The 26,034-nt window shown below is 38.7% G+C and overlaps 1 protein-coding gene across 2 annotated transcripts in view; it reads right to left on the reverse strand.

The window, feature by feature from the left end:
- The window catches only part of Shmt (serine hydroxymethyl transferase), a 157,850-nt gene that overhangs the window by 121,604 nt on the left and 10,212 nt on the right, over positions 1 to 26,034 (reverse strand). Inside the window, exon 1 of one of the 2 annotated variants that reach the window (XM_090377842.1) lies at positions 7,952 to 8,038. The exons of the other annotated variant lie outside the window; for it this stretch is intronic. The gene's annotated coding sequence lies outside the window, so the exon portion shown is untranslated. Of the gene's footprint in view, positions 1 to 7,951; positions 8,039 to 26,034 lie in introns of those variants that run through there. 2 annotated transcript variants of the gene reach the window in all.

Consider the following 26,034-nt stretch of genomic DNA (forward strand, 5'->3'; position numbering starts at 1 on the left):
AAAGGACATTCTTATCAAAACTAAAATGGTCTTGGGCAGGATACATAAAAGACATGACAGAAGGAGTAAGAAAATAACATGATGGTACATAAGAGGGGCTAGAAGACCTGAAAGACTACAACGGAGATGGATAGATGAAATTCATGAGTTTGTGGGTAGTAAGTGGATGGCCATTGCACAAAACAGAAGGAACTGGAAAGTTGCTGGAGAGGCCTTCATCCTGCGGTGGATTGAAAATGGCTGATGATGATTTTCTCAAAATGTTTGTTTTTTAGTTAAATTTCTATTTTTCTAAAGCACATTTCTGGAGGTCACAACCAAAAAACAATTTGCACTTTCCAGTTTATTGGGCATTTTTGTTAGCTCAATCTATTATAAATGGGTAGTAAACTCGTTCTTGTTGCATTTGCAATAGCTCCCCTTTATTAAAATCTTCAATCATACAAAAAACAAATTTTCAGAAACTTCTCTTCATTCCTATTTACATATTACAATGATGAAGGGAAATGGACAGAAAGTGCAAGTGCTAGCTGTGCCAGGAAATGAAACAAAATTGATTTAGAAATGAAGATGAAAATGATTAAGAAGAATGAAGCAGGACCAAGTTCGTCATCTATTGCAAAGGAATTTGGGTCTCACTGCTTCAACAGTGAATACTATTTTAAAGGACAGTGCACGTATAAAAGAACAGTCAAAGGACCAATGCACTTAAGATCAACAGTGATCACAAAACAGTATTCAGGTGCTATATCGAAGATGGAACAGCTATTAATAATATGGATGGAAAATCAGATTTAGAAGCAAGTGCCACATAGTCCAATGGCCATTCAAGCAAAAACAATAAGTATTTATTAAGATAAGTACAGCAAACCCCAAGCCAAGTTCAAGGCAAGCAACGGGTGGTTTAATAGGTAGTAGTAGTGGCCTGTGATGCAAGAAAGCAAGTGTATGAGGTTATGCAGCATCAGCAAAAAAAAAAAAAAAACACACCATTGCCTCCAAATGCCTGTCCAGTTCCTCCTTAAATTTATTCAACCTATCAACTTCCACAACGACAGATGGAAGTTTGTTCCAGCAATTAACCACCCGCTGGCTAAAGGCAAATTTCCGCACATCTATTTTACATCTGTCTTTTCTTAATTTGAATTTATGCCCCCTTAGGTTCGTAATCTGAACAAGTGGAAGGATCCCATCAGAATTCAGCATGCTCAACCCATTCAAGGCCTTATATACCTCAATCAGATCGCTGCGCAGGTGCCTAGTCTCCAGCCACTGCAATTTGCAGAACTTAAGCCTCTCTTGGTAAGAGGATCCCTTCATTCCCCTCACCAATCTTGTTGCCCTTCTCTGTACACGCTCAAGTAAATCAACATCCTTCCTAAAATGAGGCCTCCAGACCTGTACGCAGTACTCAAGGCGTGGCCTGACCATTGCCTTATACAGAGGGATAATCACTTCCTTTTCCCTGCTAGCAAAATTCCTATATATCATTGACAAAACCCCATGACCTGCCCTGGCAGCCTGTCTGCATTGCTCAGAAAACTTCATATCTGACTGCACAATTACTCCCAGGTCTTTTTCATTTTCTACCACCTTAAGTGTAGTACCACACAGTTGGTACGTTTCTCTGGGGTTACTTCTACCCATATGCAGTACTTTGCATTTGTCAAGGTTAAACTTCAGTTGCCACTTCTTAGATCATTTGCCCAAATTATCTAGATCCTGTTGCAGTAGCACACTGCCATTAACAACCCTGCCAACCTTTGTATCATCTGCAAACTTCGACATTAAGCCTGATATACCTTCAATCAATATCATTGATAAATATACAAAACAGTGGACCTAACACCGAACCCTGTGGGACTCCATTAATAACATTAGTCCACGAAGAGCAGCACCCATTGATTACCATCCTCTGTCTTCTCCCACTTAACATCCTTTTATCCATTGTAGCAACTTACCCTTAATACCATTCTGCTCCAATTTGTACAATAGTCTTCCATGTGCAACAGTGTCAAAAGCTTTCCTGAAATTTAAATATATGATATCAAAATTATTTTTTGCATCCGGTTCCTTTGTAACCACATCATAATATCTTATCAAATTTGTCAGACAAGACTTTCCCTTAACAAACCCATGCTGTGCCTGAATTATTGCTGCAGTCTTGTCTAGATGATCCTGCAATGCATCTTTAACCAGTGACTCCATTATTTTACCCAGAATAGAAGTTAAACTAACTGGTCTGTAATTACTCGTGTCATCATTCAATCCCCCTTTGTGAATTGGGGATATATTTGCACATCTCCAGTCCGTGAGAACCTCTCCAGAGTCCAAGGACGCTCTCATAATTATGGCTAAGGGTTTGCTTAATTGCTTTGCCGCCTCCTTTAATATAACTGGATAGATCCCATCCACCCCAGGTGCTTTTCTTATGTTTAACTTCAACAATTTCTCCTCCACTTTGCTTTCAGTTATTCCAAAATCATTAAGCACCCTGTTACAATTCGATAACCTTGTGGTATTTTCAAACCCTAATAATTCCTCATGTGTGAATGTAGATGCAAAATACTCATTCAGTTTGTTTGCTATCTGAGCAGGATCATCAACAGTCAAACCATCAATGTCAAGTGGACCAATCAGATTCATCCCCTTCCTTTTAGAGTTTATATAAGTAAAGAAATCCTTGCTGTTTTTCTTAGCATCTTTTGTCAAGGATTTCTGCCTTCGCCTACCTAACCTCCTTTGTCACCTGATTACAGACTAGCTTATATCTGTCATAGGCTTCTGAGTCGCTTGATAATTTATATGCATCTCATGCATTTTTCTTCTCTATTACGAGTCTCATTAGTTCATTAGATAACCATTTAGGCCAAAACCTCGAACAATATTTCTTAATAGTTATGAAACTTTTAGTAGCTTCCACGATTAATTCCTTGAATGCTTCCCACTTAGAATTTACTGTTGGTAACATCGTCAGTTTATCCCACTGTACAGAATTTAAAAACTGTCTGAGAGCACTGTACTCACCTTTACAGAAGCAAAAACCCTTTCCTTTACCCCTGATGGCAATTAAATCTTTAAGTAAATCCCACATCAGTGCACTGTGATCACTGCCACCTAGTGGTTCCTTTATATGCAAATTCTTAATACAAGAATGATCACTGCTGATAACCAGATCAAGAGTATTACTTTCTCTGGTTGCCTCTAGAACATGCTGCTGCAGAAAACAATCATCCAATAAATGCACAAGAGTCTGACTAGTGTGTGAGTGACCAACCCACAAGTTCCAGTCAATATCTGGGAAGTTAAAATCCCCCATTATAAGACATTCCGATTTACTAGCCCACTATTTCTCTGTACAATTGTTCATTGTACTCATTTGAGTCATTAGGCCTATAACACACTCCTACTCAACAATATCCACCTTTGATGTCTTGACCAACACTTCAAATTCATCAAATTTATTTACTATACTTCTAGCATTTGTATACATGCAAGCATACATGCTCCTACTCCTATTCTTAGTTACCCTAACACATCCCATATACCCACCTATTTCAGGATGACTGCCATCCGTCCCCGAAACCCCCAACGCTCCAGGTTGCTACTTATTCTAATAGGTTCAAGCATCACTTTGGTTTCAAAGTGAAAGTATGCAGCGAAGTTGCCAGTGCTGATTCTGCAGCTGTAGAGAAATTGTGATGTGTTGGAAAAAAATTATTGACGAAGGCAGCTATTCAACACAGCAAATGTTAAACATTGACACGATTGCTCTGTATTGGGAAAAAATGTGGGATTGAACATACATTGCCAAAGAGGAAAAGACAATGTTAGGTTTCAAAAGATAGGACCATGCTCTTTTTTGGAGCTAATGCAGCAGGAAATTACAGATTAATAGCACTGCTTGTGTACCATTCTGGAAATCCTTGTGCATTTAAGGGCATCAATAAAGCCACCTTACCCGTGCATTTCCGATCGAACCGGAGAGCATGAATAACAATCTCTTTGAAGATTAGTTTAAATGCTGCTTCATTCATGAGTTTGAAAAATACTGTAAAGACAATAACGATCCTTTCAAGATTTTTCTTCTATTAGATAATGCTCCTGGACATCCTATGCATCTAGACGATTTCAAATCGAATGTGAGAGTCATATTTCTACTACAAAACACTACTTCACTCATCCAACCTAAGGATCAGGGTGTTATTTCGAATTTAAAAGCATAATATTTACGCACAACATTTGCCCAGGCATTGTTTACAGTAGACTGAGAAAAATTTTAAGACTTTTGGAAATCTTACAATATATACCACGTCACCTTAAACATTAACAGTTAAGATTTTAAAAAAGACGAATCATACGAAGAGGTTACAGATAAGATTGTAAAGGTTGCAGAGCTATTTCAGTTGGAGGTTGTTGCCAAACACGTGGAGGAGTTAGAGGAAGAAGAGAAGGAATTATCTAATGAAGAACTTATTGACTTGCATGGCAGCAATAGTGAAAGAAGAAAATGCCGTCGAACCTCAAGATGAATGAAATGAGCCGAGATGCTTCATCACCAGAGAGAGATGGCAATGTCATTTCGTGAAATTGCATCAGGAATGGCGAGGTTTGAGAAGATGAATCCTGACAACAAACGATTCTTAAAAGTTAAGGAAGGGATGAATGATATGCTTGCTTGCTAAAAAGAATCTACGATGAAAAGAAAAAAGCCACCATCCAGACAACAACTACGTTCTTTCGTAAGGTTAAGCAGCCGACCCCTTCAACATCTCCACAGCGGCAGGCATACTTATCAGCTGAAGACGTTGATTCTGGAAACACGGCTCAAGAGGTTAAACTTACTGACACTGTGCCCATCTCTCTTTTTTTTTGTAATTTTATAATTTAAATTGCACACTTTTGTAATTTTTCCTGCGTATGAGATAAAAAATTGAATAAATACAATAAATAATTGTATTCACATGTTCGTTCAACATTTCTTTTTTGATTCAATCAATTCAGTGAGCACGGTTGCGAGTGCTGCACAAGCACGGGGGAAATTCCAACTTACATAAGAGTTCCGCAGAATGCAACCCTTATGTTAATCAGGGAGTGGCTGTACTTTATTTATGAGCTTCTGATATCAAGTTTCTTAAAAATAGTTAAGTACAATTGGTAAATATTCAGTTATAGGTGCACCCTCCAAAATGGTGGCGGGGAAAAGCAGCGATTGACTGGTGGAGACTCCACCCAGTCTCTACTTCCACCTCTTCTCCTCGCCTGCACGCTATTGGGGATGTCATGTGACATGACAATAGTCATGTGGGTTCTGTTTGTAGCAGCTCAATAGTGGCACAAAAGTCATGTGACAGCGATGGTATAATTTGCTTTTTCTGTTTGCTAATTCACTTCTGATTTTAGCAGAAAGTTCAGTTTTTGTTTGCCATGATTCTATGTGGATGCCCTTGTGTTGCTGCTGCCATGAATTTTTGTTTGTTTTCCTTGTTTAGGTGAAAAGTGAAATTTATATCCTCTGAATACAAGCATTTTCCGTGTGGAAGTATGATGAACTTGGCTGGGCACAAGGATCCTACAGATGACTTTAAATGGGTGCATCCTACGAATTAGGTGAGAATTTTTCTTTCTCTTTTTCAGTGTTGCTGTTTTTTTTTTTTTTTTTAGCAACAGTAATTGCACTACTTGTCCATGCCTCGGTGCTGGCTTATATTCAGGAAACAAGTCCCCCCCCCCACAGTGATGGTTTAAAACCACAGGTCAATTTTTTTTCTTATATAAGATTGTCCAGTAACATACACATTTCTAGACAATATTATAGTGTTAATTTTTGTTGGTTGTTTTTAAAAAAAAAAAAAAAGATATTGCAGATTTGCCGTTTATTTTTCTTCATTTCAGCTCCGACATATTGTCATGTCACATGACACGCAATGTGCAGGCGAGGAGAAGAGGGGGAAAGCAGCGAGTGGGCAGAGTCTCCACTCTTCAATCATAGATGATCAAGTGGAGGGTGCTTCAGAATAGGCACAAAAGCAACGTCTTTGATGTTGTTTGTTTTTGGATATTCTTACTTGTGTGCTCACAGCAGCATTATTTAGTTGTAATTTAATTTTCTATTAGCATTTCCTCCATTTTCCTCTTGTCATGCCTAATGAAATTTCTGTGCAAACAGAAATATCTGAGCTCCTGAAAACGTTTTCCGCCTTGAAGCCCAACGTGTTAACTTGTGAATACAGCCAATGACAATAGTGGGTCTCCGAGCAATAAACTGAATGGGAAATATAGCTTTCACACATTTGATATGTATACAAGTGAGCTCCCGTGAGGTGATAATAGTGCGATTCCACCTTAACATGCAGTCGAGGAGAGGCGGGGGAATGCAGTGAGTGGGCGAAGTCACACCCCAGCAATCACTGCTTTCCCCCTCTTCTCCTCGCCGCCATTTTCAGTGGCTGTACCCATAACTGAATACTTACCTTGGTTTCTTTTCAATTTTTATTTTTAGAGATATTGTATTTTTTAATAAATGGTAAAATTATTATTATTATTAGCCATATGGTGCAAGAAAGCCTGAGGCTTATGTTGCACCATGTGGACATGTGTTTATGTAAAGGGCGGCTCCTAGAACGTTTGTTCAACTCTGCCTCGTATCTCTGTGAAGAACAGTAGCACTACAAATGGGCCAGATATGTGTGTGACGTCGGTTTGTGTGTTTTGTTGTTCTGTTCTGGCCGCTTGGCTACCCAGAAGCATCAGTCACCTGGACAGATGATTCTGGGTACTCGTCCACACCATGGGAAGGTGGGCCAGTCCATATAAAGCACGTACTGTCTCAAGAGAGACTCTGACCCACCTAATGTTGTCAGAAGGTAGGCCAGGATCCTCTGGGGGCCCATTCCAGAGGAAAAAAAAAAAAAAAACACGATCACCCGTGGTGCTGGATTTGGAACCAAAATTATTAAAATAAAACATTTAAGTAAATAAATAATAAAATAAAAAAAAAAAAAAGGAAGAAAGCACTTAATTTTGTCTGCAGGCCGAGGAAAATTTCATTTCTTGAGGATTTGAGTTTATGTATTATTAAAGGAGATCTAACCAGCTATGCATCAGCAGGACGGATTAGATCTCCTTTAATAATACATAAACTCAAATCCTCAAGAAATGAAATTTTCCTCGGCCTGCAGACAGGCTTATGTTGCACCAGCCAAAAAAAAAAAAAAAAAAAAAAAAAATTCTGAATTACCCAGAGAGAGAGAGAGAGAGAGAGAGAGAGAGAGAGAGAGAGAGAGAGAGAGAGAGAGAGAGAGAGAGAGAGAGAGAGAGAGAGAGAGAGAATACCAAGAAAAATAAGAATGATGAGGGCCGCCGTAGCCTAGTGGTCAGGTGCGCGGGTGCATAAGTACACGTGCTTTGAGTGACCGGGGTTCAAGCCCGTGACTGCTGAATATGGTGCTGTTTCTTGTATTCTGTCTATCTTGTAAACTCCTCTAACCGTTTGGTAGTCCCGGAGTATAAACAGAAAATTTATTTATTTTTATGATATCTAGCTCAGGGCCCTGGGTGTGCCAAGCCCATACTCACCAGATGTGAGCCCCTGAGGTTATGTTTTTGTTTATATCATATATCCAACCCTCTACTACAATACCTTTGAAATAAACAAACTTCGTGCACAATGCACGGTGCGTGCCAACACTCCTCCACAAGCGCAGCAAAGTAAAATATTACATCGGGGTTCAATTGTAATTATGTTCGGCTGGCAACGCTGTTACGGTTAAACATACCTCTGCAAAAAAAAAAAAAAAAGTACAGACTGTAGCAGATCTTATATGAATCTTGGCTTTCTAACTGCTGTAAGTGTAAAATAAAACTGTAAAAATAAACTGGTAATTGCATAATCAATCAAGGAAAATGAAATAGGCGTGACTGATAAGATTTTTATATTACTGCTACTTACGATGCACGCTTTTCAGTCCAAACGATAGCTGTGTACTAGGTCAAAACTCGCTTGCTAGAGCACGTGACCAACACTAGCGAAAGATTGTTTACCACAGAAAACACGCTTTGATTCGCTAAAAGTTTGAGTTCGGCATGCAGCAGTGCCCTCTGCTTCTAATTGGTTCACTTTTTTTAAAAGATATAGTATCGGTGTAAATATACCATCGTTAACCCATAAATTTGAGCTACGTAAGTAGCGTAGAAGGCATCGTTTTAATTGTATCTCATATTGTGGTTGCCTTCACAACGAGATAGCGGTATTGCACTACTTCAAATCAATAACGCTTCTCTAGTAGAGAAGACTACTGTACTGTTATTTATTTTAGGAGGATACCACCACCCAGACGATCGTTTCGAGGATATTGCGAATTTAATGTGAAAAAAACCCATTGGACCAGATCTATTAAACCCAACAAATGAATTATAAAATCCAAACCTAAATCATGAAAAATCTTAATTCAGACGAGCATTTCAAAGCTATTTGTGAATTTAATGTGAAAAATAACCCATTGGACCAAGTCTATTAAACCAAACAAATGAGTTATAAAATTTAAACCTATATCATGGAACTGTTTTGATGAGAGCCTAAGAGATCTACATTTTTATCAAGAAAACTGAATTTTGTAATAAACGAAAAAAAATCCTGGTGCTTTTTTTTTTTTCTTTTTTTTCCTCCAAATAATTAAAACCAGTACTTAAGATGAACCTCATCTCCAACCAAACTGCACAGAAGAGGTGGCTCTCCCCACCTTTTCAGAAACTTATCAGACCCTAAACGCCATTTTTCCAACTGTAAAAACCTTTGCATAGAAGCAGACATTGTTTCAAGTCCCAAAGAGATCCCATAAAGGTCCCAAACCTTTTCCGTTTTCGAAGCTTCCACACATGATATTTTGCCTCTGTAATTAAAAATATCGTGAACTTTTTTTCTTGCCCAAGGGATGATTGAATTGCAAGTAAATTACCTCCTCCAGTGTGAACTGTCTTATCCTCAAAAATCTACAAATTCTCTTCCAAACTTCCTGGGCGAATCGACAGTAATAAAATAAATGGTACACTGTTTCAATTTCGGTACAAAATTCGCATAATCTGTTGCCTGTCTAACTAAATCTATACGTGATATCGTTCACTGGTATGTTTTCGTAACCAACTCTCCACGAAAAATCAATATGCGATGGATAGTTTCCGCCAATTTTTAGATTTTTAAAAAACAACTGCGCATTATGGTTTCCTAAATTTGGCTTTTCTGAGTTAAACAGTGCCCAGTAGAGTCGTTTTAAACCACCCTTAAAAGGATCTATATCTTTCTCCCTTAACTGCGTGCATATATTCCGAATTTTTTTGTAATATATAGGTCTCTGCTTTTGGCCATAGATAGTTGCCGCCTTTAATTAAGGCTGTATTAAATCCCATAAAATATTTTATCAGTACCGCTACTAAATGGTTAGATTGCACCATATTAGCCAATTCCAGCAGTCTCTTACAGCTACACCTCAAATTAATTTTTGGAATACTTATTCCCCCATCTTCCCTCGGTAAAAATAAAAATTTCTGCACTATCTCTTGCCGTTTTCCTCAACATAGAAACTGAAATGTTGGAACGTAAAATCGTCTCATTGTCCAAGCTGTGATTCCTGTTATAAACACCGTGTATAAGATTTTATGAAGAATTACGGTTCTAACAATAATGGATTTGTTCTCAAAAGAAAATTGTCCCACTTCCCACTCTTTTAAACTTTCCCGTATTTTAGTAGTAATCCCTCCTACAGGTAGCATGGGACTTTCTCTAAACGGAACTCCCAATATTTGAATCGATTTATCCGACTCCACTTCTCGTTGTGGTAAAGGCCAATGTACCCATTCCCCTAATAATTTGATCCTAGTTTTATCTTCGTTTATATTTAACCCCGACTTCTTACCAAAAGAAGTAACGGGTGACAAATTCTTCCACCGCATAACTCGTAGTGAGAGTGGCGGTAACATCATCCACATACACTATACATTTACACTGCTCTGCCGGCTTTGGCAACGGTATCCCCTGAATGGCCTCAGTTCTGTCTATTCTTCCCAGCAGTGCTTCTAGTGCTAACGTAAATAACAAAGGACTAAGCGGACAACCTTGTTTTACTCCCCTATCAATTTTAATGTTTTTCGAAATTTCTCCATTTATCAAAAGTCGTGTGCTACTACGTGTATATAGATTTCTCAGGACTGTAAACACTGAGATCCTGTGTTCGTATCTTTAATTATAGAGAAAAGGTAGTGGTGGCGATTCTATCGAAAGCCTTTTCTAGGTCGATTGCCACTAATTTCATACCTTAGTTGGCATGAAAAGCCTAGGATTAGAATTCACCGTTTCTAACATCAGTTGATCCCCACTGTATAGAATTTAACTGTCTGAGACCACTGTAGTCACCTTTACAAAAACAAAAACCCTTCGTTTGATGGTAGTTACATCTTTAAGTAAATCCCACATCAGTACACTGATCACTGTCACCCAGTGGTTCCTTTATCTGCAAATTGTTAATGCGTGAATAATCACTGCTGATAATCAGATCAAGAGTATTACTCCCTCTGGTTGCCCTTCGAACATGTTTCTGTATAAATCAATCCTCCAATAAATCCGCAAAAGTCTTGCTAGCGTGCGAGTGACGAACCCAAAAGTTCCAGTCAATACCTGGAAGATTAAAATCTCCCATTACAAGACATTCTGATTTACGGGCCCACTATTTCTCTACAAAATTCTTCGTGGTATTCATCAGCGTCGTTAGGCCTATATCACACTCCCATTTTTCCTTTCCCAGTATTTATGTCACACAAAACAGACACATTGCACTGTCCACCAATGTCAACTGGATGCATTTCCTTAGATTTTGTGTTTCTTAACTAACAGCATAACCCCTTTCCACCCTGTCTCTCCTTTCTATATACATTGTATTCCCCAAATTCCAATTCTGCACTGCTTATATAGGCGTGAGACAAATGTCGCTGATATCCCAACAATATCTGCCTTTGATGCCTTAATCATCACTTCAAATTTATTTACTATACTTCTAACATTGGTGTACATGCAAGTAAACATGCGCCTGTTCTTATTCTTAGTTACTCTTACACAGCCCATGTATTTACTTGTTCCATGATGAATCCCACCAGCTCTTGAAATCCCCAGAAACTTGCTTTCTAGGCTGCTCCTCATTCCAATAGAAGCAGTGCAAGAATCACTTTCGCCTCTTGCTGCGGCTACTGTTAATCTTTTAGTCTGAATCCCCAAGCTAGCAGTTTTCCGATCCACCTAACACTGCTTCGATAGTGTCAGCAAATATTCATGCATCCTTTCTATTTAAGTGTATCCGATCCCTATAGAAGCAGCCTCTCCTGTTAGCAAGAACAGACCACGCTGAAAAAAAAAATTCTACCTGGTGAGCCTTGTACAAATTATCCATGGCCGAATTGATTTACAAGGCTTTCATCATATACTCCCTCTTATCGTGTCTGGGCAGAATTGCAGGCACTTTCAAATTTAACCCTAACTCGCGACTTTTTTTCAGCATTGACCTGTACTTGTTAAGTAAATCTGCAGATCTCTACTCTTAAGGTCATTAGTGCCAATGTGTACAGCAATATCACCTTTTGTGCGCTTAAAAGATGATATCTGCCCTACAATGTCATCAACTTTTGTCCGCAGCAGACATACCCTGGATCTAGTCCACCTATCCTTTCTGCATAATATATTCCCGTCTCCCTGACAATAGATTCACCAACAATAACTACTTTCTGTGGCACCAGCGCATTCTGCCTTGGAGATTGCTGCTGTGTTTCCTGATGCAGAGGAGTGAGCTCTGGCGTTGAGTTGGGCAAATGAGAGCTTGATCTGTCCCTCTTATTAATTTCTTCTCAGACATCTACTCTACACCTCAAACTGTCATAGACGCCCATTAGAATGCTGAGTTGGCGCCTAATTTCTTCAGTCTCTGAACTTAGCACATACAAAGACACCCTCCTTTGCTAGATCATGTCCTGTTCTAGATAGATCTGCAAACATTTGACATTTCGCACATTTTTTTAGACTGATGCGTTGGAGAATCTTCGCCTTCGATTCTCCCACGAGCTACAATACTATCGCTACTTTGTGCCCTAGTCTGGGTCATGATTCCATTTATATATAATTTAATTAACAATGAAATTTAATAAGATTAATACATTTTACTGATTAATTAATAATACTCTCCTAATTTAACAGATTTCTAACACAGTGCTACGTATTTTTCGCTATTTAGGTTCATGTTAATCGTAACGCTATGAAGTTCGGGATTTACGTTACGCTTGTTTGTTATTTGTTTGTTAGTTATTTGGTTTTTAGGAGCATTAGCAACTAATGCCATATTGCTCTGGGGATATGCGGTGGTCATTCCCTGACGTTTCCACATCCTCCATATTTGGTGGTGACGGGCTCGAATCCCGGTCTAATCAAGAAGCGTGTGCTACGCACTGCTGCTACCCACCTGGCTACGGAGGTGCCTTACGTTACGCTATGAAGTTCGGGATTTACGTTACGCTATTCCGTATTGTATAACAATGGCGGCAAGTTACGAACTGTAAGATCTACGGACATTAAGTATTAACTTTCAAAATCGCTAACTAAATTCAAATAAACCAAGGAGTTTGACTAGGACTATAAAGTTATTTATAGAAAATAATTTAGTATAATAATTAAGTCAATAAAACGACTAAATATATATAAAATATAAACTTAGCGTTCGCCGGAGCTGGAAAATCTTGGCCAACACGGTAATAAGTTCGTACCTACTTTTGTATCAGTTCCATCAGCGTTTTAGATTCCAGGTAGCAGCACAGCTTGTCTGGCCTATCTGAGAGAATGTCTGCGACAGTCTGAAGGACATATTTTAAATAAGGCTAAAATGTTTAAGGCCTTTAAATAATTAAAAACGGCTAACACGTGTTCGTTGTCGGATAAAATCTGAGTATACGAGGCTCAGTCAGATGACTAAGAGCGTTAAAATATAAAACACGCTCGTGCCTATAAGGTAGGCACTCAATAAAAATATGACGAACGCTTAAAACATTTTCACAACTCTCCCACATAGGAGAGTCATCTGCCCTAAGCATGAACGAATGTGTAAGATGATTGTGTCCTATGCGGAGGCGAGCGAGAACAACTTCCTCTCTGAGGTTCCTGCGCAGACTAGACTGCCACAGTTTAATTACATGCTTTATCTGATAGTTTGTTCATGGTCTGCCCATGCCAAGATTGTCGCCACTGGGCTAATAATTTGGAGTGTAACATATGTCTGAAGTCGTGTATAGGGGACTAACAGGCTACGACTGTTCTGAGAGTGTGGCGATCTGGCTGCAGTATCTGCCAGATTGTTACCTCTAATCCCTATGTGGCTTGGGATCCAGCAGAACCGGATGTCGAACCTAGATTCATAAAGAGAGTATAGCTTCTGCTGAATCCTGAACAGGACTGAATCTCATCAGAGACAGAGCTGTAATGTACTTAAGGAATCTGTGTATACCATACACCTTTGATATTTATTAGTTTTAATATGATCCAAGGGTAGCTGCACAGCATACAACTCTGCGGTGTATATACTGCAACCGTGGGGAATCTTCTCCGATAGCATACCGTCTGGAAAGACTACGGCAGATCCCACGGTTGGTTCTGATTTCGAGCTGAGTTGTACAGAGTTGTAAGCAGACAGATGGTGAAGGTCTGGCTTTGGTCCCGTTATGAATGAGGAAGTCTCATGGCAGACTGTGAGCATGCCAGAGTGGAAGGAGTTCTTTCCTTGTCTCCGCATGTAGTTGAGGTTGACAGTTTGAGAAATTCAGAGGTCAATAGGATAGTTACCTATGTGAGGAGAGGAAGAGCATAGTTTGTATATATTTTATCTACCTTTTTGATGTTAAATACCCTTGGGATCACCTACAAAAATTCCAGTGGAGTAAATCCGATTGGTCACGCAAAATGCGTCACTGAACTCATTACGTTATTCACGACTCCTGCGGATGGCGTTATCACTTCCACCACTAATCTGTGCCGAGCACTCGCTAGTAGTATGATTAGAGGGCGTGGACCGGTACGATATCTCGACTTCTATTTAACCGATTTGCGAAATTCAAAACACCATTCGTTTTGATTTGGTCGAACTGCATGAGGAAAACACAATAAAACAAACAAAAAGACGGCGTGTGTATGTACCTTGTAAGCACGAAAGATGTTTCATTTTATGTGAAAACATCTCGCCAAGATGTTTTCACATAAAATGGAAGAGGTTAATGAAATCCAAGTCAATAGCCTAATTACCCATTTGTTTGTAGTCATTTGTTGAATAGTATGACGTCACAATACAATCCTGCAGTAGTAACTGTTGGATTCTGGTGGCATTGCAATCATACTTCCTGCAGTAGTAACTGCAGGAAGTATGATCGGAACAATACAATATTTTTCACATGACTACAACAATACAAATATTGTCAACGATTTCTTTTTTCGCCTTGCATTTTCGTTATATTCCATTGTTAGGTACCGCTATAGATGTTTTCAGATGAAAAATTTTCATAAATAAAATTTGAGTGTTTAACAATGCTGAAGTCAAGTGCAGAGCGTTCTCGAGAGTACCAAGCAAGAATGAAAGCGACAACTTAAGAAAATATAAACTAAGGTCGCAAGTATCGGGTACCTCAATCGACGTTGTTTTCCAGAAACATTTAGATATGTTGCAAACGGAAATATTCGTCTCTTACAGGAGCTCACACCTGGTGAGTATGAATATCATCATTCCTCTCTCTCGGTCACTCAAATTTTTTTTTTTTTTTTTTTTGGCTGTACAGCATAAAGCTCAGGCTTCCTTGCACCATATGGCTAATAATAATATATTATAAATCCATTGTAGATGGCCCCAAGGATGTGGTCACATAAAACCATTTACTGCCACCAGCTCACTCAATTACAGTGGTCAATATGATTTTTATCTCCACTAATATACCAGCTCTTTGCAGTTAATATTTATGCGGAGTTTTCAAAATAATTCTTAAAATTTCACATCACGTCACAGTTTCTGCTTATAAGGATTTTTGTGTTGATCCATAATACATCTTAGCACACTTTAGGGAAACAGGTCTGACACATCTGCTGTATTATCTGAAAATAATGTTTTCATGTGCTCATAGATAACAATTCTGTTATTACTCTTGGAGTTTAGGGTGGCATGGGGGTAACTTATTGAGTGTCATCCAAAGGTTCTGAGCATTAATAGCATTCGCAGAATGTTGTTTTTTTTTTTTTTTTTTTTTGTAGTTGTTGGCGCATCGGCTTCTGTGGCCATAATGCACCTCCCAAGGTTTTCGCAGTACTTTAATCCAAGCCCGAGGCCGGATTCGAACCAGAAGATGGCCCCGACTGGAGTCCCCCTTACCGGAGCAACACGGTAAGTCTGGTTAGCAGAGCACAAGGACGCCAACGTCTGGGGGGGCGCCGAAATTCAAAATTATTACAATATTATTTAATAAAAGTATCTCAAGGGTGCTAAATACATTTCTGCCTAACGGGGCCAAAAACACTAGGGCCGCGCCTCCACCTTACTGATTTAGGTGAACCCAGTAGACTATGCATTTCTGCACAAGGAAGGGTGATAATTTACTGAGAGGCCGGTCTGGTAGAGAATGCACGATGAGGAAAGCTGGTATCTTCTCTTGAGGGGGCTGTTTTCAAAAATTTCGGTTGAGAAATGTCATTTTCAGTGTCATTTTCCCCCGGTCTTGAGCTCGATGGCTCTAAAAAGGTGGAAACATGTTATCGACCTTTGCTTCTTTCAGCAGGTGAAGAAATCAAATCTGGGAGAGTTGATTTCTTCACCCACGTTATCGGTTCCGTCACGGGGAGACAGGAACAGTGCCGCTAGAGTGACAAAGCGGTACAAAAGTTGGTGTTAGTTTCAAGGAAAAAAAGAAAGGTGGTTTTCCTTTCTTAAAACTTGCTTACAATTCACAAGATTGAATTTGTTATTGATTGAAGAGAACGTAAAAATTTTTCACACTGAAGAGAACTGTGGCTTTGGAGTAAACGTTCTATAAATCACTCGAAAAAAATCGCTTGAACATTAACACTTAGTACACAAACACATATGCATGTCTATGTGTAATTACGCACATGTGTATTGCTGTTGTTGGTATTGGGTTTAGTGACAAGGGCTACCGAGGCCAAATTGTGTCTGTTCATACTTTCTTTGCATGACCTTGTCGTTCAGTTGTTAAATTATATACTGCTGTATAGGTAAATACGTTTTAAATAGATTAAAAGTTGTTCAATATTTGCTTCGTTTCCTAAGAATTCAGATAACTCATTTGAGATGTCCAAAGTGGAGAGTGACTAAGAAGTGTTTGAACGGATGGTTGAATGCAAAGGACAGTCAACCAGAATATGATGGACCGTAAGTTGACTGTGACAGCACTGTGTTGGATTTTCTCCCAATAATTGGAAGAGGCAAAGTATGATGAGTGTCCTTTTTCAGTCCTAGACTTTCTTGCAGATCTTGGCCAAAATTCCCTCTCAACAGCCAGTAATTTATTATTATTATCTTTCGTTTAAGGTCTAAGTCTCACATCCATATAATAAAATTACTTTGTAATATTGCATTATATATTAAATATTTAGCTTTATTAATGATATTTTTATTCCATAGCTCAGAATTGAGCGTTCCTATGACTTTTATACCTTCACCCAGTCTTCTCTCAATTCCCCTCGCAGATGATCCGTCAGCCTGAAATATTGCGTCCAAGTATTTAAATTGCTGTACAGTTTTCATCTGTATTCCATCTAAATTCAGAACGCTTTACTTCGATTCATGTACTTGTTTTATTAAAAGTTACTGTCGGTCCTTATGTTTTATATTCTTCTAGTAACTTTCTGCTTTTTGTAATTTACATCATCGTCATCCTGTGCTACCGAAACTTGGTCGTCTGCAAACAGTAGATTGTAAAAAGGTACTTATTTTGACCACGGGGAATACCCATTGAACAGCGCCGGCCACAAGCATGTTCAACCGGTTCTGTTGAACAGGGTCCTGCGCTCAAATGGTCTAAATCAGTGCTATTCAAAGTGTGGTCCGAGGACTGTTTGTTACCAGTCCGCAACGAATTGGAAATTGGTCGCGGACGTTAACAGTCCACAACGATTCCTCAGTTACCAGTCCACGAAATTTGTATTTTACAGTACCGGTCCGCGACGGATTGGAAATAAAAGAAGCTGGTCCTTCACCACAGATAGTTTGAGAAGCACTGGTCTAAATAATATCATCAGTGTCGTTTCTGCATATCTACAACGAGCCTACCGCCGTCTTAATGTCTAGTTACCCACCTTATCGTCACTCCAGGAGCGTTTGCCCGAGTCGACTACAAAATTGCTAGAAGTAAAGCGTATACTTCATTCTCAATGTGTATGTTTCGTTTGATATCGAACATAGAACGTTATTTAAAAATGTAATTTTTATGTTATATTCACTTTCAATATCTGGATTACTTGTAACTTCTGGAGGTGAGGAAATAACGAGTAACGAGAGCAAAAAAAAAAAAAAAATGGTTATGACAATATCATTAATGATTTTGCAGCCAAAAGGGCTAGAAATATTTTATAGTTTTCTAAACAAACTTTTGTGCAATAATTGGTTTAATAATGGGTACACTGAAAGGACAGAATTCATGGGATATCTGGTACCTGGGCAATTCGACGCTTTCACCCCTCTCCTAGTGGGTGAACCCACTGCTTGACAGGTATATAGGTAAACTGCATTCACGTAGACGGTAATTCGATGGCGGCATGGATAAACGTCTTGAATTAAGAGTTTGAAAGAGGGATGAGAGTGGGTGCCCGACGGATGGGTCACTATCGCCGAGGTAGTACAGAAATTGCACTACCCCCTTTCAATAGTATCAAGAGTGTATCGGGAATACGCCATTTCCGGAATAACATCTCATCGTGGGCAGAGAAAGGTGGTGGATGAACGTGGCCGTCGACGTCTGTCTCAGCCAACCAGAGAGCGACAGTGGCACAAATCACTGCAGACTTCAATGAGGGAGATGCCCGAAACATCTCCACCAAGGCCATCACGCGATCATTAGCCGCAATAGGAGCCACCGACCCACCAGAGTCCCATTGCTAACACTACGACACAGGACTCTACGCCACAACTGGGCGAAAGAACATCGGCACTGGACCTTCGATGATTGGAGACATGTCTCCCGGTCCGATGAGTCCCATTTCCAGTTATTTCAAGCGGACGGGAGGGTACATATCTGGCGGAAACCGCAAGAATCTATGCACCAGTCATGTCATGTCAACAGGAAACTGTTCAGGCAGGTAAACGGTCGGTAATGGTCTTGGGGGGTGTTCAACTGGCACATTTTGGGACCTCTGGTACGTCTAGACGCATTTCTGCATGGTTCAGGTTACGGTCCCTCATTGCAGACCATCTGCATCCCTTCATGGTCATCGTGCACTCACAGGGCGGGCAATGGACTCTTCCAGCAGGACAATGCACCACATAGGCGTGGTGACTAGAACATGATTCGAAGAGCATTCTGCAGATTTTTCTACCATGGAATGGCCTCCCCGTTCATTGGAGATTAACCCTGCCTGTGAAGCATCTTTGGAATGCTGTGGAAAAGTCCGTTCGAGCTTTGGATCCTCCATCCAGGAATGCGATGGAATTATGGACAGCGGTGCAGCAAGCATGGATGGAAACACCTTTGGAATGCTTTCGTGAACTAGTGGACTTAATGCCTCGCTGTGCGACTGCTCTTATGCAGGCGAAAGGTGGGCCTACCCGTATCCCATGATTGCTGTCCACTCAGTGGACATGTGCGATTATTGGTTCCTATTATTATTTATTCATGTTCTTATTTTTATGAGATGGCTGCAATTGTTATTTAATACATTAATCAAATATTGTTGGTTAACGAATTAAATATTATTCGTATTTTATATATTTTTGTTCAGTATAATATAGAATTATTTAATTATTTCTTAGTTACTGCAAAATTAAAAAAAAAAATAAAAATCACTATTACAAAAACACTCCGTTAAGTTTTGCACAGGACCCCAGGGCCCGAAAGTAATTCTTGAACAGTGCCCCACAAATTTTGAGGCCAGCCTTGCCATTGAATTGCACTTCTGTGACTATGGTCCGAGGACAACTTCCAGGTATAGCTTAAACAAAGTAGGTGACAAACAGCATCCCTGAAATTGTCCTTTGGAAGTTTCAAATTTTCTTGGGTTTTTTTTTTGCCATTTATAAATCTAATTATATCAATTAATGGCTGGCTTATTGACATTTTTCCATAGCGTTCCACAGAATGTTTCTTGGTATATTATCATACGCTTTCTCTAAGTCTATGAGCAGCATACCTATATCTCGGTTTGTACCCCGAAATTTTAAACCATGGAAAAGCGTTCTCTGGAGAATTACACTCTGTACCCTCCAGATGTTTCCTTTCCTTTCCTTGCGAAACGAGATCCACACATAGATTCTTTCTTGATCAACTGCTGAAGGTTGCGAGGTCGCAGAGACTCAAATTCTCTACTAAGATGTATTGCCTGAAAATCTTAGGCTTTAATCCTGTTCTAAGTACCATGAACTGTTTCGGTGTTGTTGTTTTAATGTTGCTACAATACAAACTGCACTTAATTTTTCTATAAATTATATCCATTGATAATAAATGACTAACTTTATATCCCATATTGACTAACTATAAAGTTAAAAATAGGGGGGGGGGACATACTGTAAATTCTTCCTATAAACTGTTAAAAGAGCATTCTTTGTGGAGGGTCTACTTCAGTATTTATATTTTTCAGTATTTACATATATTCGGATTTACCGAGAATAATTTTGTCATTATTAATTTAGGTTTTGTCGCTGTTTAAATCATGGAATTTAGATGGCAACTGAGAATAAGTATTGTAATACCTTTTGATAAAGGCGAAGGACGAAGATCACAGTTATGCTTTACGAAAATGAAAGCAGATTTTGTAATATAAAATATACAAACCCCAGTAATCCTTGATGGAGAGGAGATCCTCGATATCGGCCTCCCTTCCCCGCCAGTAATTTATGGCACCATGTTAATTCTATTGCCACAATGAAGGGACTTTTGTCTACTTAACTTGTAGATCTTTGACAAAAGATATTTATTTTCATCAAGATATTGCGAATTCACTAAGCTGCTGCATTTTTTTCTATTTATCGTAACATCAGGACTCAAATATGATGTAAATATGTGAGGCAGATGCGTGTACGATGCAAGCGTGATCACAACATTTACTTTGTATGGACATACAGAAATTCTTTCACTATTTCTACAGACCTCATATGCACTAGCCTTCATTTTAAGAACCTGTTAAGGATCAAAAATTCTAATTGTATATACATAATCTGCGTCTCAAAAGTTCCAGGATTGACTACATAAAACAGCATGTAATAAAAATATTGCAGGAATTTATTTCTTTCAACGTGATCCCAGAATTCTGTTTTATGGACATCACTGCAGTTTCCAAGAAATCGACATAAATGGAATAGTCATTCTGATTTTGTTTGTAGCCCAGACATTGGAATGAGTCTAGTTTGGGAGCTTTCTCCGTTCTAGATCCTATATCTAAATAGGATAACTTCGTTGATACATTTTAAATTTGTTAACACCTATAAAGATCAAATCTGATATAAACACCCCCCCCCCCCGAAAAAGAATGGTACTAATAATATGCACATAAGGGTAATAAAGCTGCATCGCCATAAGAAAAAAAAAGGTAGAATCTGATTTCTACCTTTATCCACTTTGAGGAAAAATTTCAAGTTCATTATTTTCTCATCTAATTGGACACCAGATGGCTACGTTGAGGTAATGCAGAGGCACACATGACAACATCTGCTTCCCCACCTACAACAATGGACTACAGTGGAATCAACATTAATACAAAGTTCAAGGAACCTAAATTTTGTGTTTAGTAATAACATGGTCCACCAGATCTTGACCATTTTCAATGACATATTTTTTAATATTAGCTTAAGCTTTGGCACAATAATAATATATTGCTTTGATTTTCCTTCATTTATAAGAGAGGCCATGAGAAAAACAATATAATTGAGATGAAAATATCTCATCTCAGTAACACAAACCATTTAAAGCAGAATCAGTATTATTAATGGAAACACGAAACCAATTAACTCATTAATAAACGAACAAGATAGTGCCAAGCATCATTTTAGTTCGTAGTAAATCACCGAAGTAGGTGAAATGGCACGTTTTTGTTACTTCTCATATTAAATAATAAATAAATAAATAAATTTTCTGTTTATACTCCGGGACGACCAAACGGTCAGAGGAGTTCACAAATAGACAGAATACAAGAAACAGCACCGTATTCAGCAGTCACGGGCTTGAACCCCGGTCACTCAAGGCACGTGTACTTATGCACCCGCGCGCCTGACCACTAGGCTACGGCCTTCACAACGAGTTGCGGTGATATTAGTATTAGTAACGGCCGCATGGTGCAAGAAAGCCTATGGCTTATGCTGCACCAGCCAAAAAAAAAAAAAAAAAAAATCCGAACAAAACAATGATAAAAACAAAAAAAAATAAATAAATAAACTAAATAATAATAATTAATAAATAAAAAAAATAATAATAAAATAAAAAATAAATAAAAAGGAAATTAAACCTATCATCCTATGCGCTTCCCTTACCCGAAAGTACTATCCAGATGACCTTTGAATTTCCCCAAACTGTCGGCCTCTACCACCCATGAAGGCAACTTATTCCAGTAATTTATAACTCGCTGGCTAAAATAGAACTTCCTGCAGTCCAATCTAAACATTTCCCCCCGTAACTTGAATTTATGTCCCCTAGTTCTAGCATCATTTATAATCTTGAAAATTTCGTCCTCATTCATTTTACTGATGCCTCTCAGAGCCTTAAACACCTCAATCAAATCTCCTCTAAGGTGTCTAGTTTCCAAACTCTGCAACCCACATATTCGAAGTCTTTCTTCATAAGGACGCCCTTTTGCCGATCTCACCAGGCGAGTTACCCTTCTTTGCACCCTTTCAAGAAGCTCGATGTCTTTCTTCAGGTGCGGTCTCCATACTTGAACACAGTATTCCAAGTGTGGTCTAACATAAGCCTTATATAATGGGATTATCACGTCCCTATCTCTACTTGCAAAAGTTCGATAGATCATCGATAGGACACCATGGGCCTTCCTTGCAACCTGTTTACAATGCTCAGAGAATTTCATGTCTGACCGTATCGTAACACCCAAGTCCCTTTCCTCCAGTACTGGGTTTAGTTGAACTCCACCAAGTGAATAAGTTTTTTTGGGATTACTGTTTCCCAGGTGTAATACCTTACACTTTGTTGGATTAAAGCACAGCTGCCATTTTTCTGACCATTCCTGAAGTCTATCTAGGTCTCTCTGAAGAAGCTCAGCTTGACAGTGATCATTAACTACTCTTCCAATTTTAACATCATCTGCAAATTTAGACATCACGCCCTCTATCCCTTCATCAATGTCGTTTATGAAAATTAAAAACAACAGTGGTCCTAATACTGATCCTTGGGGAACCCCACTTCTTACCTCAACTCAATCTGAGGAATAGCCATTTATCACAACCCTCTGCCTCCTGCCCTGAAGCCATCCTTCTATCCATCTAAGGATTTTCCCAGTGATTCCAACCTGTTCCAGCTTATAAAGCAACCGCTCATGTGGGACTGAGTCAAAAGCTTTGCTGAAATCTAAATAAACAATGTCGAAATTATTCCCTACATCCAGCTCGTGAGTGACCCTTTCGAAATAGCGAACCAGATTTGTTAAACATGATTTTCCCTTTACGAAACCATGCTGAGTATCCTTGAGAATTTCAATTCGATCCAAATGATCCTGAATTCCACCCTTGATCATTGCCTCCATGATTTTCCCTACTACTGAAGTCAGACTGACAGGTCGATAATTTCGAACTTCACTTTTAGAGCCACCCTTATGTATGGGAGATACATTTGCACTTTTCCAATCCAAGGGAATCTCCCCAGAGTCTAATGATGCTCGCATAATTAGCCTCAATGGTTCAATGCACTCGCTTGCCGCCTCTCTTAAGATTATAGGGTATATTCCATCAATTCCAGGAGCTTTACTGGTCTGTAGGCTCGAAAGTGTTTTCATTAAATAATCTTGCGAAATTTCAATATCATTAATTACATTTTTTTAAACTTCGCTCCCACAATTTCCCTTTGCCACAAAAGGCTTTTCATTTGTAAATATCGATGCAAAATAACTGTTGAGTTCATCTGCAACGGCAGCTGGTGTATTTATTACTATCCCCTTTCCCTTACGTAAAGGTCCGATCTGGTTTGTCCTGCTCTTCTTGGCATTTATATATGTGAAGAATTCTTTATCCCCCCTCTTTGCTCTGTTTGCTAGTGATTTCTCATAAACTGCCTTTGCCTGTCGAACCTTTTCTGTGGCTCTATTACACATCACCTTGTAGCTGTTATAGGCTTCAGTACTTTTTATTGTTCTGTAACCTTTCCATGCCACCTTTTTCTGCTCAAGTAATGCGGCAACTTCACTAGTCATCCAACTTGGAACCCTCCTCGTGGAGTATTTTTTTAATGGTATATACGCATTCAATTGTACTGCCTCGCATTCATACGCATTTTTTATATAATTATACGCATTCATATTGTACTGCCTCGAATAAGCAACGCTTCGCCAGTAGAGAAGACTATCATTAGTCTTCTCTACTGGCGAAGCGTTGCTTATTAAGATGTCTCCTCTAAGAAGACTAATCTTAGAGAAGTAGAGATGACCAAGATTAGTCTCTTCTCTACTGGTGAAGCTTTGCTTATTTGAGGTAGTGCAATATCACGGCAACTCGTTGTGAAGGCACTCAATATGAGATGTAACAAAAACGATGCCATTTCACCTTCTTCGGCGATTTATTACGAACTAAAATGATGCGTGGCACTAAACTGTTCGTCTATTGGATCTCCCGTAGTCCGAGGCTTTCAGCCCTAATAAATTAATTAGCTTAAAGAAAATTAAATTTCACATGCACAGTTTGTCTTAGGTTTTACACGCATAAGGACACCTTTGTCCTATGTCTTAAGGTAGCACACACGTTTTAACATTCACCATTGGTAACAAAAGTTTCATTTTGCTTGGTAGTCAGCTGCTCTTCTGGTGTTAGTGTTGCTGTACTAGCACAGCATCATCCATATTGAACTCCTCATTTTCTCTAACAAAAATCTATTCGTTCTTTGAAAGTCTTATTCTTTCCATAAATATCGAATCACATTCATTTAGTGAACCATGTTTTTCAATGATTATCACCAACGCCATTGGTGCAATACCGTTTCAAGAAATTGCTTCACGAATAGCATTTAAAACATTCCATTTTGGTTGCAAATTGTTCCTGCCTACTACATTGAGGATCAAGTAACTTTTTTTTTCTGAAGCCACTCAAATATCAAAGTTAAAAAAAACCTGACTGCAAGCCAAGGAACTTCTATTTGTATCATAATCACATGGAAGTCAATTACTTAAAAAAATATATATATATCTTGGCTTGGAAAATTTTCTAATCACAAACTGCTCCGCAGCATAAATTCTCCACCACTGCAAGACTCTTTGAACAGAAATCTTTTTTGCGGTTGTATTAACCATAACAAAATAATAAAATTTATTTCTCGTGGGACAAAAACGAACTTTGTAATATATATATATATAAACTGCGTTTCAGGATAAAGCACAATGCGATGTCTTTTACTTAGACATCAAAGGTGCTTTCGACAACATTGATCACAAGAAAGCCATTGAAATACTGAAAAATCATTTCCTCATTAACACAATGGTTATATCCTATCTACAGTAGAGCCTAAATCATAGAAATCTCATCTTCCTCACTAATACCGATAATATTCTCGTCACAACCACGACAGGCACTCAAGGAGGTGTTCTCTCCAGTGTTATATTTTCAACATCTCTACAACCACTTCTACAAGAAAATCCAAATCTGCAGGCTTATGCCGATGATTTAAAGTTGTTTATTATTTCCAAATCCTGTGATGACATTTCCAAGGTTAGCCATGATGCGAATTTACAGATGTGCGGAATCATCAAGTATCTGAAGAATCTCAATCTGACTATAAATACAAACAAATCTGCTCAAATAACTTATTCCTTACAGAAACAACCAAACCACATAGAAATTAAAACTGCAAATGTTTCAATTTCCAACGTATATGCTCACAAAGACCTAAGAGTTGTTTTTGACAAAAATCTTTCATTTAATTCTCACTATGTATATGTTGCTAAAAAAATTCAAAAATCAAAATGGCTGATCAAGCAAGAAACAGCGGCGATTCAAGATAGAAAAACAGTCATAAACCATGTTCAGAGATGCATTTTTCCCCATTCTGTCTTACGCCTCCGAAATCTGGTCTGGCGCTCTTCAAGTTATCGTAAAAAAATTCCTTGCCTTAGAGTATTGGGTTCTTAGATGGCTGAACAATAAACTTCGTTTCCCCCGCACAATATCCAGGCAACAGCTTTATAAAAACTTAAAAACAAAGCCTCTGCTACAGATGATCAACGAGTCTGGAGTCATGCTTCTTGCAAAGTTAATTACTTCTGCAACCAATTCACCAAACCTAGCCAACATAAAGCTCCCACCAACAGAGAAAACTCAAGAAACCAACAACAATTCAAATCCAAACTCTCCAGACTAAAACAAATGGACAGGATGTCCTCCAATCCGAGAGCCAAATGTGATGTTCTGCAATATATATTTTTGATCATTATAATTTATATGCGTTGTTAATGTATATATAGAATATGCTCTGTATTTTATATATGTCTCTTTGTACTGAATTTATGCCCCTAGCCTAGTGCTGTGATGGGCTTGCTGTAGTTGCAATAAACGAATATTTATTTATTTATAAGTTGAAGGAAGTGACTTGTAAAATAAAATAACG

Source organism: Mastigoproctus giganteus, chromosome 7, assembly GCF_048544385.1.
Source record: "Mastigoproctus giganteus isolate SK-2022 chromosome 7, ASM4854438v1, whole genome shotgun sequence".
NCBI classification, from domain to species: domain Eukaryota; kingdom Metazoa; phylum Arthropoda; class Arachnida; order Uropygi; family Thelyphonidae; genus Mastigoproctus; species Mastigoproctus giganteus.